This window comes from Hibiscus syriacus, unplaced genomic scaffold (genome assembly GCF_006381635.1).
Source record: "Hibiscus syriacus cultivar Baekdansim isolate YM2019G1 unplaced genomic scaffold, ASM638163v2 tig00110156_pilon, whole genome shotgun sequence".
NCBI lineage: Eukaryota > Viridiplantae > Streptophyta > Magnoliopsida > Malvales > Malvaceae > Hibiscus > Hibiscus syriacus.
Window position 1 is genome coordinate 3,192,002 of NW_024062606.1, and position 17,124 is coordinate 3,209,125.

At 36.2% G+C, this 17,124-nt stretch overlaps 2 pseudogenes; one reads left to right on the forward strand and one right to left on the reverse strand.

The window, feature by feature from the left end:
- Window positions 1-2,497: 2,497 nt before the first annotated feature.
- LOC120215721 lies at window positions 2,498-4,414 on the forward strand (annotated as a pseudogene).
- A 586-nt stretch (window positions 4,415-5,000) lies between these two features.
- Window positions 5,001-14,312, reverse strand: LOC120216088 (annotated as a pseudogene).
- Window positions 14,313-17,124: the final 2,812 nt, after the last annotated feature.

Consider the following 17,124-nt stretch of genomic DNA (forward strand, 5'->3'; position numbering starts at 1 on the left):
TTTTACTCTATATTTTATTAGTTACTTGATCAATTTGATTTTTTTTTAAAATTATTCGATTTAAAATTTAACTTGAATTTTAAGATAAAAGTATGCACTTATATTTTAAGAGTTTATCATCGATTTGAGGATATTGAGGCATTTTCTAGTAAAACGGATGAAATAATCACATTCAGAGGGTCAAAAAGTTGTTGGCTTGAAAGTTTGGTCTTCATCGGCCAACGGATGCAACAGCTTGCGAGTCCATCCGCTAAATTTTTAAAGTTGAGGTATTAAAATGAAACAATAACTAAATGATTGGGTATGATCTCTAAAAATTGAATACAAATTTGATAGAATTATAACAAATTCCTAATTTGGTTTAGTGACTAAACGTTGTACCCTTTACCGAGGAGTCTCAATAGAGAGAAAATTAAAATAAAAATATTATTGTTAATTTTTTAATGATCAATAAATAAAATATAGAAAAATAATCTAATGATGAAAATAAAAAGAACCAATATAGAAAAAAATATAAAAGTTAAAGTAAACCAACCATGTCCTTCAATACTAAAAACCTAAATTAATCACTAAATAATAACAATAATATCATATAGAAAATAATTCAAAGTCTCAATTATATATTTCAAAATATATAAAAAAATATGAACAAACATTATTTTGGACGATAAAATATAAATATCATCAATACTAACGTAAAAATAGATATAACCATGTCGACATATAAAAATTGATTTTATCATAACTAAAATATAACTTATTTAAATTTCAATGATTGTAAACACTCATCAATATAAAAAATATAATTAAAAATGCAAATTAGAATTATATCAATAAAATAAATAAATAAACATCAATTGAAATATACTACCAAATTAACATCTAAAAAATAGAGAAGTGAACATATGAGATAAAATTGGTATCAACATCTAAGAAGTAGATATTTTTAATTTTCACAATTTAATAAAAAATTATAATCATAAATATAATTATTAGAATATTTTATTATACATTTTCGTAAACACTTTATATATTTATCTAAACCAGATTTTATATTATTTTTTTAATTGAGTTATAATTAGGGGTGTTCAAAAAAATCTGAAACCGTTAACCGTAATCGTTAATCGGTATAACCGTTATATTTAATAGGTTAATTAATCGAACCATTAATATTAAACGGTTTCGGTTAACCGAATCATTAAAAATAATGATTAACGATTAAGGTTACAATTACAAATTTTGATAAATGGTTAACTAATGGTTAACCGTTAAAAAAATAAATTTATAATTATATTTCTAATTTAATATATTTTTACACAAGTAACTTGATATAAGTTTCTATTATTTATAATTTATATATATATAATAAAATTTGTATACAAATAACTTAATATATATTTTTTATTATTTATTTCTTTGAAAATATAGAAACATATTTACACCAATATAATTATATGTTATTGTTAAGTACTAAGATATTGAGAGATGTATAAACTTACACCAGTGTAAGTATGTGTTAAATGTTACACTTTTTTATTTTATTTACTTACATCGGTATAAGTATGTGTTAAGAGTTACACTTTTTATTTTATTTTATTTTATTCACTTACACCAGTGTAGTATGTGTTAAATGCTTCACTTGTTTATTTTATTCAGTTACACCAATGTAAGTATGTGTTAAATGCTACATTTTTTGTAGTATGAATTATGAAAAAAATTGTTAAAAAATTATAATAGGTTAACCTATAATCAAACCGTTAATAACAGTTAACGGTTAACCATTTCTTAATGGTTAGATTACGATTAGAAAAATCTCTTAACCGTCCATAAACAACCTTAGTTATAATTAATTTATTTCTAGGGAATACCGATTTGTTTTCCTATCTCCATGAATTTTGCACACAAGCCTTATTTTTTATTTAACTTTTTATCCTCCCCACTTTTTAGGATATTATCTTTTGATTAATTCATTATGTTATGATATATGTCGCACACCTAATTTTAATAAGTGAGTTATTGAGTAAGAATTTTTTACATACATAAAAATTTAAGCTTTTAACATGATTAAACGATAATAAATTATTTACATTTAAAAAATTGTGTTAGTTAATTTTTAAATTATTATTATTACTTTTTGTTGTTCTTCTGGTTCCAAGGTTTTGTATCGATTAATCTAGATCGATCCGTGTCACCTACTTGATTTTGGTGGGTGAGTCTCCCGACAAAAGTTTTCTACATACACAAGAATTTAAACTAGAGATATTGTTTAAGTGATATTAAGTTACTTACTACTTAAATCGATTAATTTTAAATTATTTTTAGTAAAACGGCAAAAGTAAAAAAAAAAAAAAGAGTGAAATTTGACCCTCATTTTTCGAAGTAAGAGCATTGACTCTCCATAAAAAGCAAACGGTAAAAGTAAACAAAAACAGGTTATTGGCGCGTGAGAACCAAAGTAAAAAAGATGGGAAAAGTGGCGCCGTTTTGCAAAATCTGAAGTAATATTTGACGACGAAGGCAGACAAATCTCAAGAAGTTCACCGTTCTCCCATTTCCCATGGTATCGTGATTCAGCTTCAGCAAGCTCCCCCTACTTTACACTAACCTTCCTTTGATATTTGCTCTCGTATTGATCCCCGGCTCTGATTCAATCAGATATTCGACAAAATCCTTCAAATTCACCCGTATGATCTGCAAAAATACTATGGATTCGAATTAATAACCGAACGAATAAGGAAATGGCGGGAGCCGCATCGGCTCTATTTCTTCTAGATATAAAGGGCCGTGTCCTCGTGTGGCGTGAGCGCCGCACAGGCTGAACGCTTTTTCACCAAACTCATCAAAAAAGAGGTTCATCTTTTAATTCTTTGTATATTTAGATTCTCAGAATTTCTTAATAATTATTTTTCGGTTTAGGATAACTCGTATATTATTGTGTTAATTGATTTAGTCATTTTTGAATCTATTTGCATTTCGAATCAGCTTCTAGTTTTAATGAAGATGGAATTGATTAGCTAATTGGTGAATTTTGTTTCATTTCGATTTGGTTTCTCAGGGAGATCCGCAGTCGCAAGATCCAGTGGTGTACGATAATGGTGTAACTTACATGTTTATACAGCACAGCAATGTCTACTTGTTGATCGCCACGATGCAGAATTGCAATGCCGCCAGTCTTCTTTTCTTCCTGCACCGTGTAGTTGATGTAAGTGCAATTCCGTAATTGTAGTTTCATGCCTTTTTTATGATCAAAATTTTCAATTGAATTCTGTTGTTTACCTTTGCTGTTTCTATTGATGGTCTATTATCTTTGATTCTTTATGTCGATCTGAATTATTTTCCAGGTTTTTAAACATTATTTTGAGGAGCTAGAAGAGGAATCACTTAGGGATAACTTTGTTGTAGTGGTATGTGGAAATCAAACTCATTTCCTTCCAGGTTAAGTAGTTCCAGCACTGGTTGTTATATGGTATTGGTTTGTAATTGTTTCTAATATAGTATTTGTTATTCTTTTGGCAGTATGAGTTACTTGATGAGATTATGTATTTCGGCTACCCTCAATACACTGAAGCAAAAATACTTGGTGAGTTTATTAGTATTGATGCACTAATGTGGAAAATAAGATCTTTTCCTGGTGGCAAGGTATCATCTACCTACTACAGATTTATTAAAAGCTCTGTCTAGCCATGGAACTCATAACTTTGAAATTCATAGCACTAGGAGTATGTGTTGAGAGCCGAGTTTACTCTTCCTAGTATAACAGATGAAGAGACAACTCTGGAGAGGAAAGCTCCTATCCGTGTGAGGTTTGAGATTCCGTATTTTACTGTTTCCGGGATACAGGTTTGTCCTTCAGATGCTTTGTATTCTCATGTTCTTCCACATGATCTTGCTCAACGGAATATAAGGAGCGTAAAATTTTCACTCTCCCTCATCTCTCTTCCATGATGTTATTCACGTTTCAGCATGCTTTAATGGAAACAATTCTTAAACCACTGGGATTTGCAGTGTTTGCGTTTCTTTACGTAATTTTTCCAACTCACGGTTATCAGGGTTTTGTAGGTTCGTTATTTGAAGATCATTGAGAAAAGTGGCTACCAGGCTCTTCCATGGGAACGGTACATTACAATGGCTGGCGAGTATGAACTAAGACTTGTTTAATAGCCATCATTCCTTCACATTGAGATTTCCAGTTCACCGTAATTTACGTGAGTTAGACGGCTCATAACGATTCAAGGAAAGCGGTCGCGAAGCCCCTGTGAAGAGCATGAAAGAGTGGTTGGTCGTACAAAATCTTTTCTGCTTCATACATATTATACTTGTTTTTTTTAATCTAATTAGGTGTGAAGAGTTTATGATCGCCAACAGCATTTTTTCCCTTATCAAACTACAAATGGAGTACTGTGATTGTTTTCTTTCGGTCAATGATTTATTGTTATTGGCAAAGGGCAAATTTGAAGCATAATGAATAGTCGGGTGAATTTTTTTAACTTTTAATAGTTGAAGTATTCAACAAAACAACTTCTTATAATCGAATGACTATGTTGTAACTTTTAATAGTTGGAGACTTAATAAAACAATATGTTATAGTCAGGGGACCATTTATGTACTTTACCCTAGATTCTCATAATATTCAATTTAAGATTAATTGATCGATAAATTAGATTCTAATAATTAAAAAAAATCTTAAATTTTATGAGATTATGCATTGATATTGTTGGGGGCATGTAATTTTCATCATATAATTATACCTTTTAAATAACGTATCGGTAGTCATTTTTCTTCCTACTATAGTTTGTCTGACTTCATTGCTGTAATTGAATCAAACAAATCTTAATGGATTTACCTTTAACTATAAGTCATCTGTTCTCTTCTTCCTCATGGAGTCATGCATGCATGCATACATGCATGCATACATACATACATACACACACTATTCTTTCTCTGATTCAGCTTCCCTTTCTTTTATTTTCTCTCTTTTATTTTATCCTTCACTCTATTAAGACTCTAAAAAAGAGTAATTAATATAAAAATAAATAAATAAATAAGGGATCACATCTGGGGCCTTGTCTGGACAACAGAAACCTTGCCATCCCTAATGACACCTTCAATGTCTTGTGGGGATCCATACAGTTCCTCTATACAATTCCCTGCACCAGCAATGCTTGACAGGATTGATTGTCGGAACTTGCCGTCGTTTACCAGAGGGTCGATTGAGTAATCGACCACTACCTTCTCTTCTTGGTCCATCGGCACACTGCAGTAAGATCATCGAAGGTCAGTGATTGAATGCACACAATCTTAACCTCCATTTCCGAGGCACATGGAATAGTATGTGTACATCATCATCCATGTGCGAGGAAATTACCTGTCGTATAGGCCGGCGCCCGCGTAACCTTCTAGATCTTCACCATTCGAATCGGAGAGGAAGATAATCGATCGCCTTACGAAGAGAGCAATCGGTTTGCTTGGATATCCCAACACCTGAAATGATTTGCAAATTGTTCATGGATATGATAGTGGCGTTGTGATCAAATGTGTGATTTTATTTCAATAATACGATAAACTCCATGTTTTACCTGAAGGGAGTTGAGATTGTTTTTCTTGCAAACAAAACTCAAAGCACGACCCGGATACGCTCCGACCAGTGTTTCTCCAAGTCCCTTCACCACCTACGTCGAACAGAATGCAAATAGTTCTATCTTCTTTCACCCGAGGCGAAAAAATAAAACGAACACGACATAAGATGATCACCGGTGATACATACCTCCGCGTAGATCTCTGACAAATCCCCGGAAGAAGGATTGGTAGTATGGATGACAAATGCATAATCAGCATTGATTATTTCTTGAACCAGGACAGCCATACATAGGTAGTCATGGTCTAGTTTAACTTTCCTGGTGCTGAAATACGCTCTCTCGTTCCATTTCGAAGCCCAGACCTTCTTTATTGCAGTCCATGCTTGCTCCCACCTCTGTTCACCTTCATCCCCGGGCCAAGGCATTCCCGAACTATGCATCTTGGTCTTCAGCTCTTTCACCTGAAGGTAATAAGAAATTGAAATCAATCTGACTAACTGTCCCAAGTGATTGTGAAACATCTTGAACTCGACGGATGAAATGCATACTAATTCGGGTGGTGGTGCGAGCTGTAGAATTGTCCGACGGATCTCCCCAAGTGCATCGAGGTCTTCTTCTCCTAACTTTTTCTTCAAAGTTTGCAACTTCTCAAGTACTCCCTGAGAAATCAAGGGGAGAGAATTTGGATTAGATGACTACTTTAACAAGTAAAGAAGAGGATCTAAATTCATATTGACACAAAGGAACATGTTTTGTGTAGACAAAAACAGGTTAAAAGCAGAGAGACATTATCCAAATTCAGAATGAGAATAACCTGGTTTATTTTATCGGCAAGAACCTCCTCGAAAACTCCGAATGGCAGGGCAACTGATGTCGGAATCCCAATCCAGGATGGTACTTTCCCTTTCAGATATGAGATATTAAGCGATTTCGCACCAACCTAGGGGAGAATATTGTTACAAACATAATTTAGAGCTATATCATGCAAAGAGCTTTGAGACGTTTGGAGATAAAGTGAATAAGATTTTGCAAATCTAACCATTTCGGGTGTAAATTCATCTGCTGATATGGCATATTTACCACCAAACTGTTTTCTGACCAAAGTAATGGATGACGGACCGTCATTGCCCTTTGAGTTACTTGAACCTGGTAGGTCACCCTCCTTCATCTCGCTATGTTGATGCATGAAAAAGAGAACGACACTCAAATCACCTATGCTTATATAAAAGAGAAAATAACCTCAGTGACAAAAAATATCTTATAATATACGATTTTAACCATTTTTTTTGGATTTTCCAAAATGACCAACTAAATCGCAATGCGATCGATAATTCGCAACGCGATCTCCGGTATCGCAAATCAGTTTCCAGATTCGCAACGCGAACTTCGACTATCGCAATGCGAATTAGTCGAAGTTCGCGTTGTGATTTATTCCAAATTCGTTGCGATTTATTCCAAATTCGTTGCGATAATCCAAGTTCGCGTTACGATTTATTTCAAGTTCGTTGTGATAGTCGAAGTTCACGTTGCGATTTATTCCAAATTCATTGCGATAGTCCAAAATCGCAACGATGGTATTGCATTTGTTTCTTAAGAATTTTCTCTAAAAAGATAGTATTCGCGCGGACGTGTCGAAGACACGTATTACCACGACCACGACCACGAGACGAGACGGCGGCGCGCGCACGAGAGTCCCCCTTGTTCTCTATCACTCAACAAGGAAGTGGGAAAGCCAAGCCTTAAATACCATTCTCAATAGTATTTCTAATATTATGTGGGATTGAGCATTACCAATACTTGTTCCCAATACTATGTGGGATTGAGCCTTAAATAGTGATATTATTTTTGAATGTTTTGCTTAAAATTGCAATAATCACGATTGATTGTAGATTGACTTTTAATTATGACATATTTAATCGTATAATACTAATGCAATTGGTTGTTGATTCAGTTGTTTTAAGGTGCATGATTGTTAATTGTTTCCTGAATAATCACATTGTATTGGAAACAAGTGTTAGTAATGCTCAATCCCACATAGTATTGGAAACACTATTGGGAATGGTATTTAAGGCTTGGCTTTCTCACTTCCTTGTTGAGTGATAGAGAACAAGGGAGACTCTCGCGCGCCGCCGCCGCCGTCCGTCTCGGGTCGGGTCGGGTCGGGTCGGGTCGTGGGCGTAACAATTTCCCTTTCTTTGCTTTGAGGTCATCCAGAATATTAGGATCAAAGCATGTAGCGAAGCAAATCTGCAGTTGGTATTAGCCCATTTTTCTTGCATAGTAAGTTATCGGTTATGGAGAAATAAGAATGAACCAGGTAAATGGGTAATCACCTTGCAATTTTTTGCTCGGACGGAAACATGTGACAAAACATCAGGCATGTCGGGTGTCAATACCGCAACCGTGCCATCTGGGATTTCTTCTTCTCCTTTTACACATTTTGCCACTAAAATAGTAGGCCGGTCATAAGATTTATCCTGTACTGCAAGCAGCTCTTCTACAACATCGACGTATCCAACAACTTCAACTGGACTGATAACCTGCCAACTGTAGCAGGACATGGCAACTTGCATTATTAAGTTCTGGTAGGTGACAGACTCGTTTAACGACAAGCCAGTTAGTAGACTGATGACTACATACCTGCCAAGATTAGCAGTCTTCCTAAGGACAGGATCAAGTCGATTAATAAGCGAGGATAAAGTAGCAGCTGAACCAGCACGGATAATTTCTTCAGTAAATATGCTGATCTGGAAGAAAATTCAAAGACTGCACTTTATCTTCCAATTTTGATAGATGGGATCAATGTCAAGTGTGGAAAGTGACCAATCAGTATTGAGATTTAGAGAAATATAATAACTTACAGCCCACGGATCTACTCCGAGCAATGTTCCGAGATATTCTGCCGATGGTTGCAAAATACACTGATACCACTCGGCCTTGCTAGTCAGTGCCAGGCGAGTTCTGTCCAGTACTGATTTTGTATACAGTGCCCAGTGACCACTTTGACTCCTGCACATGCTTATGGCATGTTGCCATCCCTGCATGAATAATGAAATAGCAGCTATTATCCATGTTGTGAACATACATGGGGGATTTGTACGATGACATGCTATAATTGAAGCATTTTCATGGAGCTCTACGAGGGACGATTGACTTAGTAAACTCAGTATCCCGAGAGTGAACATTATCGCTAATCAAATTTGCCCCATGAAAATTATAAACTTAGAATCTGTATGACAAAGTATTGTACCTTCAAACAATAGATCAGATCCTCATTGTCATCTGATGAAAGTGCAAGGTTTTTTAGGACAAGTGTGATGAAGTACATGATCTTCTGCAAGATGCACGAGAATCTAATCAGGATTTCGTTTACGAAAATATATGAACCATCACCACATGAACATCATACGATAGAGATACCAATAAGTAAGAGCATTGTACAGAAATATTAAATATTTGGAACAGATGATACGGTGAAGATAACAGGATTTACATCTGGTCCAGCAATATTCAGATCCTCATAACTTCTTTCAATAGCCGTCCTAACCACAGAGTCAAGAGCAAGGTCTAAAAACAATAGATCCTTCAGACGATGAGAAGACTTCATCAACAATGGTCGAAGTTCTTGACGAGCCTCAAGCAAACTCTGTAGAAAACGGGGTCAAAAGACGGTACATCAGAGAAAATAAACATGCATGGCGTTCCCAGATTTCCAATCTAATTTCACAAACCTCAACCAAGGCTTCAACATTTCTGTCTTCAATGTGTCCAAGGATAAACCGAAGCAATTCCTGTTATAAGTAGAACTCTAATTTATAATCACCTTTCTGGGGGGGAAATCCCTCAATCATTTGAAAGAAAACTAAAGATAAACTTACAGGAAATCCAGAGGGCAAGCCAGGTACAGGATTTATTTGCACCCCAACCATGAAACCTTTACCCTGAGCACGGAAAGCTTTTCTCAAATGCTGACAATAATAACATAATTTCACCTTTTTTCTGATATTACCTCTGTTTGGTAGCCCATGCAATTCGAAATAGCAGACTCGAGATCTGCACCAGAATGAACAGCCTATGCATACACCACAATTAGAAAGAAATTATCAATATAGTGCCAACGTCATGTATAAGGCAAAGGAAAAAAGAATTAAAGAAAATTAATACAGCATGAGACATCAGATAAACATAAACTTATGCCTCAAAAGTGAAATCAGGAATCTCTACAATAATGAGATAAAAGTACATCCATGGAACGTATGACTAATGTGTGAAGAGTGGCTATTATAGTATCCTCCTTCACGCATAAAGTTGCCGATGACAAATCAAGAACATTATAACAAAGGCAACTATGACGGTTTAAGAGACAAGACCTTCAAGGTTCTCATATAATCTCCAAGATCACGCAGAAGACCATCCTTCTGATCTCTAGTAAAACTCGGTTCAGAATGGATAGCACGGTCATAACTTAAGAGGCGATCCTTTGTTATTCCATTATTGTTTAGTGTCTTCCAGTAGACGCTAATATCAAAGTCGCATTTAATATAGTCGATCAGTGCCTGCAAGCATATGTTCTGTTAGCTAATGGAAACCAATTATGAATTTCCACTAAATACACATCTGATACCTGACAGATTATAACATCATCTGGACTAGTATTGTTATGTAACTTCTGGTGCCATTCCTCCATCATCCCTCCCTCGCATCGATTGTTTCTCTGAAATATATAGATAAATGCCCCATGTAAATATAAAATAAGAACCAGTTAAAAAAAAAGCAACTTGTTCTTCAAGATTGACCTGGATGACCAGAATTTCATCCCTAATTCTTTGTCCCACATCGCCTTCACCGCCATGGCCAACAGTGGACATAATCATACGTAAAAGCTCTTGATACTGTGGATGACTGATGTAAGTACTCTGGAGCAAGTCAGTGAGTCTATCCTGTGCCTTACTTATCTCCCTGCACAATATAGAAATAACAACTACAATTGCATTAATATAATTGTCATGTATGATAGCAGAAAATTTGTACAATAAAGTTCACTCATAATCTTAAGTCGATTAATCTGATCTGTACGTACCGCGGCTTCACATTGTAGTTTTTGTTCCATATGAGCTGCCTTGTAGCCATAAACCTCATCCACACCAAGATCCCCGCAAGGCCCAACTCACTGGTATCTTTGGCTTCATCCATTAAATCTGACGCAATGTTAAACCTAAAAAGGGAAATAGAAAGACTTATTCCTTGAAGAACAAGGAACAACTTAACATAATTAACAGAACACCGAACTAAGCAAGGTCATATGTGAAGAAAAATATGATTACATCAACAGAGCCAAGGATGGAAGGTGTCATTGTGACGTTCATTACAGCGCAAGAGAAGGGAATAAACACACACAAGAGGGGGAAATAAACACACACACACACACATATATATATATATATATGAATTTGCATGCATTTTGAGAATGTTATAGTTGTTTTCTCGTAGACTTCCAGGTGCTAATAGCAAACCTATGTTGGTATTTCATGCTACAAGAATAACTAAATTCCTGATAATTCTGCAATGTTGTAAATCAGAAACAATAAAACTGAAAATGAAGTCTACATCCCAGAAGTTAACTGACCTGTGCATAAAAGACTTTTGCGCCTCACTCTCCAATTCTGCTATTCTATCCAACAAAAACTTTGAAGTACCTTTGCCATCACCGGCATCCTTAAATTTTCAAGAAAAGTTCAGTTAATCATACAGCAACACACATCAAACTGGAAATAACATATGCAAAACATGATGAACCAAAAGTTTCCTGGTCAAATTCATGAACAAGAATTTTAACCTGCTTGAATTTCTGACTGAACTCAGCATAGAAGTCGGAACCATTATTTTTATCCACTTCTCTCCAGACAGAAGAGTAAATGGCAGCCCTTTGAAATTGCCATCCTCAATCTCCAACTCAACGTATTGCACCTAAAGATGATTTCAGGATATGAATACAGGGAAAAAATTCTATCTTGTTATATTTTAAATCTCAGTTATATAACTTCATTCACAAGGCACGCATGATAAGATTGTAATCTACTAAATGAACCTGTTTAGGAAGATCATCAAAAGAGCTTGTTGAAAATTTTGATTCAGCAGCTCCACCTAAAGAAACTGAACCTGGAGGGAGAACAGTGCGAGGTGGTGGCTGTAAATGTTCACATAAACTAGTCTCAGATTTATATGAAAGAAAGAGTGAATCAATTCCAAAGTCTAAAGCCGTACAGTTTAAGGGATCTTACATGCCACTCTCCAGCCTTTTCAGATAGAGCCCAGTGAAGGGTTAGTGGTTCTTGGAAATCGCTAGCTATGTGAATCTTTATCTTACCAGCAGGTTTGGTGACAAGCACCTGGAATATTTGGAAGGAGTCAAAAACTTTAAAAAAGATTTCCATGTGAACATCTTTAAAAAGACAAGGCAGAGTCAGAGAACACTAGTTATCTCACCAAAACCTCCATGTCACCAAATTTGTAGATTTTCTTGTTCATAACAGCGCTGCCATCCATTTCCAATTTCTTAGCAAAGCTTCCAACCGCTGTCTGTTGTTTTGGTTCAACAGAGATACTTCCCACTGCATGTTTCACTGGATGCTTATTAAGAAGCACCATCAGGTCCCTCTGCTTGCGCTGAATCCGTTCTGCACTAAAATGTCGTTGGTTCTGCGGTTGCTTCAAAGCCTTACTCTCTATCTCTCCTTTAGTAATCTTCTTTCGAATTTCATCAACAGATATACCTCTGTCTAGTTCAGATTGCAACTCTTTCCTTGCTTCCTCAAATTCCCTCTGATTATTGAAACATTGGTATGGTCAGTATTCAGAACAAGCAATGAGTGAAACAAAAAGTCTTAAAGTCCGGTTAGAAAGAGATTGGAAAATTACAAGCTGCTGCTCTGGAGAATAATTTGGCTTCCCTGCTCTCTCCATTGTATGTAGGATTGTATTTGGACAAGGTCATCAGGTACCTTGCTCGTTCTCTCATTATTAGCCGTGTCCTTAAATTCTGATCCACCTTTTTTTGTTAGTTTTGACTGGATGTCATCCACAGAAGCACCCCTGGCTATTTCATCCAACAGCTCAACACGAGCAGCTTCATATTCTTCCTGTAACAAGAGAAAGTTATTGAGCCTCAACAAGATCTTCAGATACTGAAATATTTGAAAAATTAAACAATATGAACAAATAAACTATATAATTATCAAACTTATTACGTGCCTTCTCTTTCTCTGGGGAGTACATCTGCCTACCCTTTCGCTCCCACCTCAAATATGCTTGAACCTGAACAAGATCTTCAGGTGCTGAAATATTTGAAACCATTGTCTCCTTCTGAGGTAACTTTACATGAAAGTTCCGACCATTGTTTTTTATCCTACAAATGGAAATAGGGTGGGGAAAAGACAGTAAATTCATAACCTTCTAAATGTCATGAACATAGTAAAAAACAACAACAGATACTTGCCATCTATTTCGGGCTTCATCGAATATGAGAAACTCTATAGCTTGTGTTCTAGGATCATCGATTTCTAACTTCAAGTAGGAACCGGAGCCAGACTACAGAAGATCAATTTGTAGACAAACAAAATGGATCAGGATTGGTCAAAAGAGAACTTTCATGATTGTCCTTTTTGGGCTAACTGCTAACCTTCAGAAACGGAGTTCGTAGGGCTCTCTTCTTGTAGTTTATGGTCCCCTCTGGTTGACGTGAAGGAAGTACCCAGTTTCTGCCAAAGAAGGAAAGAAACAACATGCAACCACAATCAATGTGATGTTCATAGACCACTAACCGGTACAAGCGAACTTACTCGTTTCCGCCGCATATCACACCCCAATGCAAGAGCAAAGAGTCACTATGATACATGATTCTGAAATTTACTTGTGTAAGAGACCCTGAAGTAGGAGCACTAGCAGCAACCTGCTCAATTAGAGAAGGGTGAATCTTGTGCAAGTATAAGCCACAAAGTAGCTATAAATGCCAAGCTAAGGTCCGTTGAACTGATTGTTTATGCAGAGCATAGCTAAAATTATTTTTAAAAACAAGCAATAACTTACCTGCAATTCAATCCCATCAACGTTGAATCTCACTAGGTGCTGCGGCAAAGTAAGAACTCGTTAAATTTTTAGATAAATAGAACAGCAAAATGACATTAAAAAATATTATTGTCCACCAGATATCGAATTCTGAAAATAAATCAAATTTTAAATCATATGTCCAATATTTGAATCAACCTACTAAAATTTGAATGACATTATACTCTATTTTGATAATAAGAGTTGGATTCGGATATCTGGATCTGCAATCTACATTTCCATATTGCAGATTCGAATGCGCAGCTGATAATAAGAGTTGTGATCCCTGGCAACAAGAGTAGAAAAGATTTTTACCTCCGAAGCCGTATCGGAAGCTAATACGGCCCGAGGACTGAACCTAGAAGCCCGGTGGCTCCCCATGGCTAGTTTCTGTTTCCTCTTTGTGATCAATCTGTTGCCAAAAAACTTGGTAGATATCTGAAACCTGCGTTGCTGAGCAGCCGATTTCTTCAGGGAAACAGCTGCACAAAAGGAACTTTTAGGGACGCCAGAAGGATTTTTGAGTTTGCTTGGACGCTCTAAAACCGCAGCACCGAGGAAATGCTGCTGCATCAAATTCTGGCTGACGCTATTACTCATCTTCCCTGTAAAGACTTTGAATCCTTGAAATTAGATTCCAAAAGTTACTTAAAAGATCATACATACATACATATATATATTAACAAGCATCTTCTTTTTCAGAATGATATAAATTCAAAGCTACTAGAATAGCATTGTAAATCGCGCCTCATTTTCGAAATTCATGATGATCCGATACTAACAGGAGCAAAAAACGAAACTTACGATCCAAGAAACGAAAAGAATTGACCACTAGACGTAATACTATTATTAGTAATTCATATCAAAATCATAATGTGCAAGTAAAAATCTGAAATTATTAACAAGGATAAAGCGTTTAGAGAATGAATTTGTGATGAACGATTACCGAAAATGGAAGTAAATTCTACGATCAGATTTTGAATGAAATGATAAGCTCAATGATATGTTATATATTTTTCTTTCTTGTGTTCTATGAATGAACAGAGGCTTAAGCTCCAGTGAGTGAAAAGCGGGGGACTGTCGAAATTAGGCGTCCATGAGTGTTGGAAGGCGATTCATCATCACCGATGAACACGTGGAGGGTTAGACTGAGGACACGTACCATGAAGTTCGGCGTCGGGATTGTCATTTTGTCACGTTCGAGAGGAAAGGAAGCACGTGGGTGTCGTGAACGGTGCCGTATTTTAATTCTTGATTTTTTTTAAAGGTTAATTGTCGATATTTAATCGACACTCTACAAAAGATGTATTTAAACTTAAAAAATTTAAAGATACTAATGATTTTCTTAATTATTTAGATTGCTTTATTCCTATAAATTAAAGAATTTTTAAATTAGTCATTAGTGTAAGTGTTCTGATGACTTTAATATTAGGGTTCTGAGTCTGGTGACTTTAATATTGTTTTCTTCTCCAAATGAAAGTTCAGAGGTTGTTGGTGGTTCTCTCATCCACGAAATGGAGGAGTTTTATGCATGTACGTGTTCGGTGGGCTTGCTAGACCATGCTTATAGTGGTCCTATTTTCACTTGGTCGAACAAGTAGGAAGACACTTTTTTGGCCAGGAAACTTGACAGGGTGATGGTTTCCACGGTCTGGTTGACGACTTTTCCTCATGCTCAAGTTGAGTTCATGGCTCCTTACTTGTCGGATCATTGTTCTGGTTTGATCAATTTAGAGAATGATCATTCTTCGTTGCTGAAACTGTTTCGTTTTTTTTTTTTTTTATTTCTGGTCCAAGGATCCTGATTTTTTTAAGATTGTGGGGGGGAGTTGGAGGTTACATGTGCAGTCTACGAATTCAATGAAGATTCTTTTTATCAAGCTTAAAAGACTTAAACTGGAGTTGAAAAAGTTGAATTCCATCAAGTATGGTTGCATTTCCTCGCAAGTTAAAAGCAAGCAGTTTGAGTGGGAGCAAATCCAATTAAAAGTCTTGGCCTCGCCTCTTGATAGTGATTTGCGTGCCCGAGAGAGAAGTGCACTCTGATTTTGAACCGTTGTCTAGTACCGAGGAGAGTTTTTTGCGACATAAGACAAGGATTCAATGGGTACAAGAGGGAGATCAAAACTCCAAAATTTTCCATTCAATGGTGGCTGTTAAGCATAATAGACAAAAGATTCGATCTCTGTTTAATGAGTAGGGCCAACTTTTGGATACGCAAGAGCAAATTTCTGAAGAGACGATCTCTTTTTTCGAAAAGTTGTTGGGGTCAAGGGATAACTAAGGATCTTTCTTTGATATAGCTAAGGATCTTTAGAAGAAAAAAGTTTCTAAGGAAGAAGCCAAGATTGCCTAGGATTCTGGTAAGGCTCCCAAGCCAGATGGTTATTATTCTCACTTTTCTAAGGAATGATCATTTGGGGAGGATCTCGTTCAGGTTATGCTTTATTTTTTTGAGTACTCGAGGATCTTGTCTGCTTTTAATATGACTACTTGCTTGTGCCAAAGAAACTTAACCCTAGTCACATGCTAGATTTTAGACATATCTCGTGTTGCAATGTTGTTTATAAATGCATAACTCATATTATGGTCTCTAGGCTTAAGGTGTTTCTTCCAGAGGTTATCTCTGGAAGTCAGAATGCTTTTATCACTGGCCAGAGTATTATGGACTATACTCTTATGGCTCAAGAGCTTGTGAAGGGGTACAATCGTGCGTCTCTCTCTCCTAGGTGTACTCTAAAATTGGATCTGCATAAGGCTTTTGATTTAGTTGATTGAAGATTTTTGCTGCCAGTTTTGCAGGCCCTTGAGATGCCAGTTGAAATGATCTCTTGGATTAAGGAGTGTATCACCACTCCTTCATTCTCTATTTCCCTCAATGGGGGGCTTGGTGGATTCTTTAAAGGGGCGAAGGGGGTGGTGCGCCAAGGGACCCTTTGTCCCCTTATCTTTTTGTGATCACCATGAATGTATTGTCTAAATTATTGGATAAGACTACGAAGTATGGGATTGTCTGGTATCACCTGAAGTGTCAAAGGATCTAGCTTACTAATCTCTGTTTTGCTTATGACTTTTTTTCTCTCTCCAAAGGCATTGTGGATTTTGTTTTAGGTGTCTGAGAGGTCCTTAAAGTCTTATATCATTTTTCAGGGTTACAGTTAAATGTTTCCAAGTCTGAGCTTTTTTCCTCTGGTGTTACTGTGAATGTGTTGCAAGAGATTCAGGTGATTACAGGTATAGGAGGAGGTAAGCTCCCAATCACGTATCTAGATCTCCCTCTCATTGCGAAACGATTGTCTGTTAAGGATTGTCTTCCTTTGGTTGAGAAGATTGTTGCTAGGCTGCAAGGGTGGAAGGCTAATGTTCTTTCATATGCTGGTAGGGTCCAGCTTATCCGTGCGATCATTTACAACATTGAGAATTTTTGAAGTGCTCAAGTAATGCT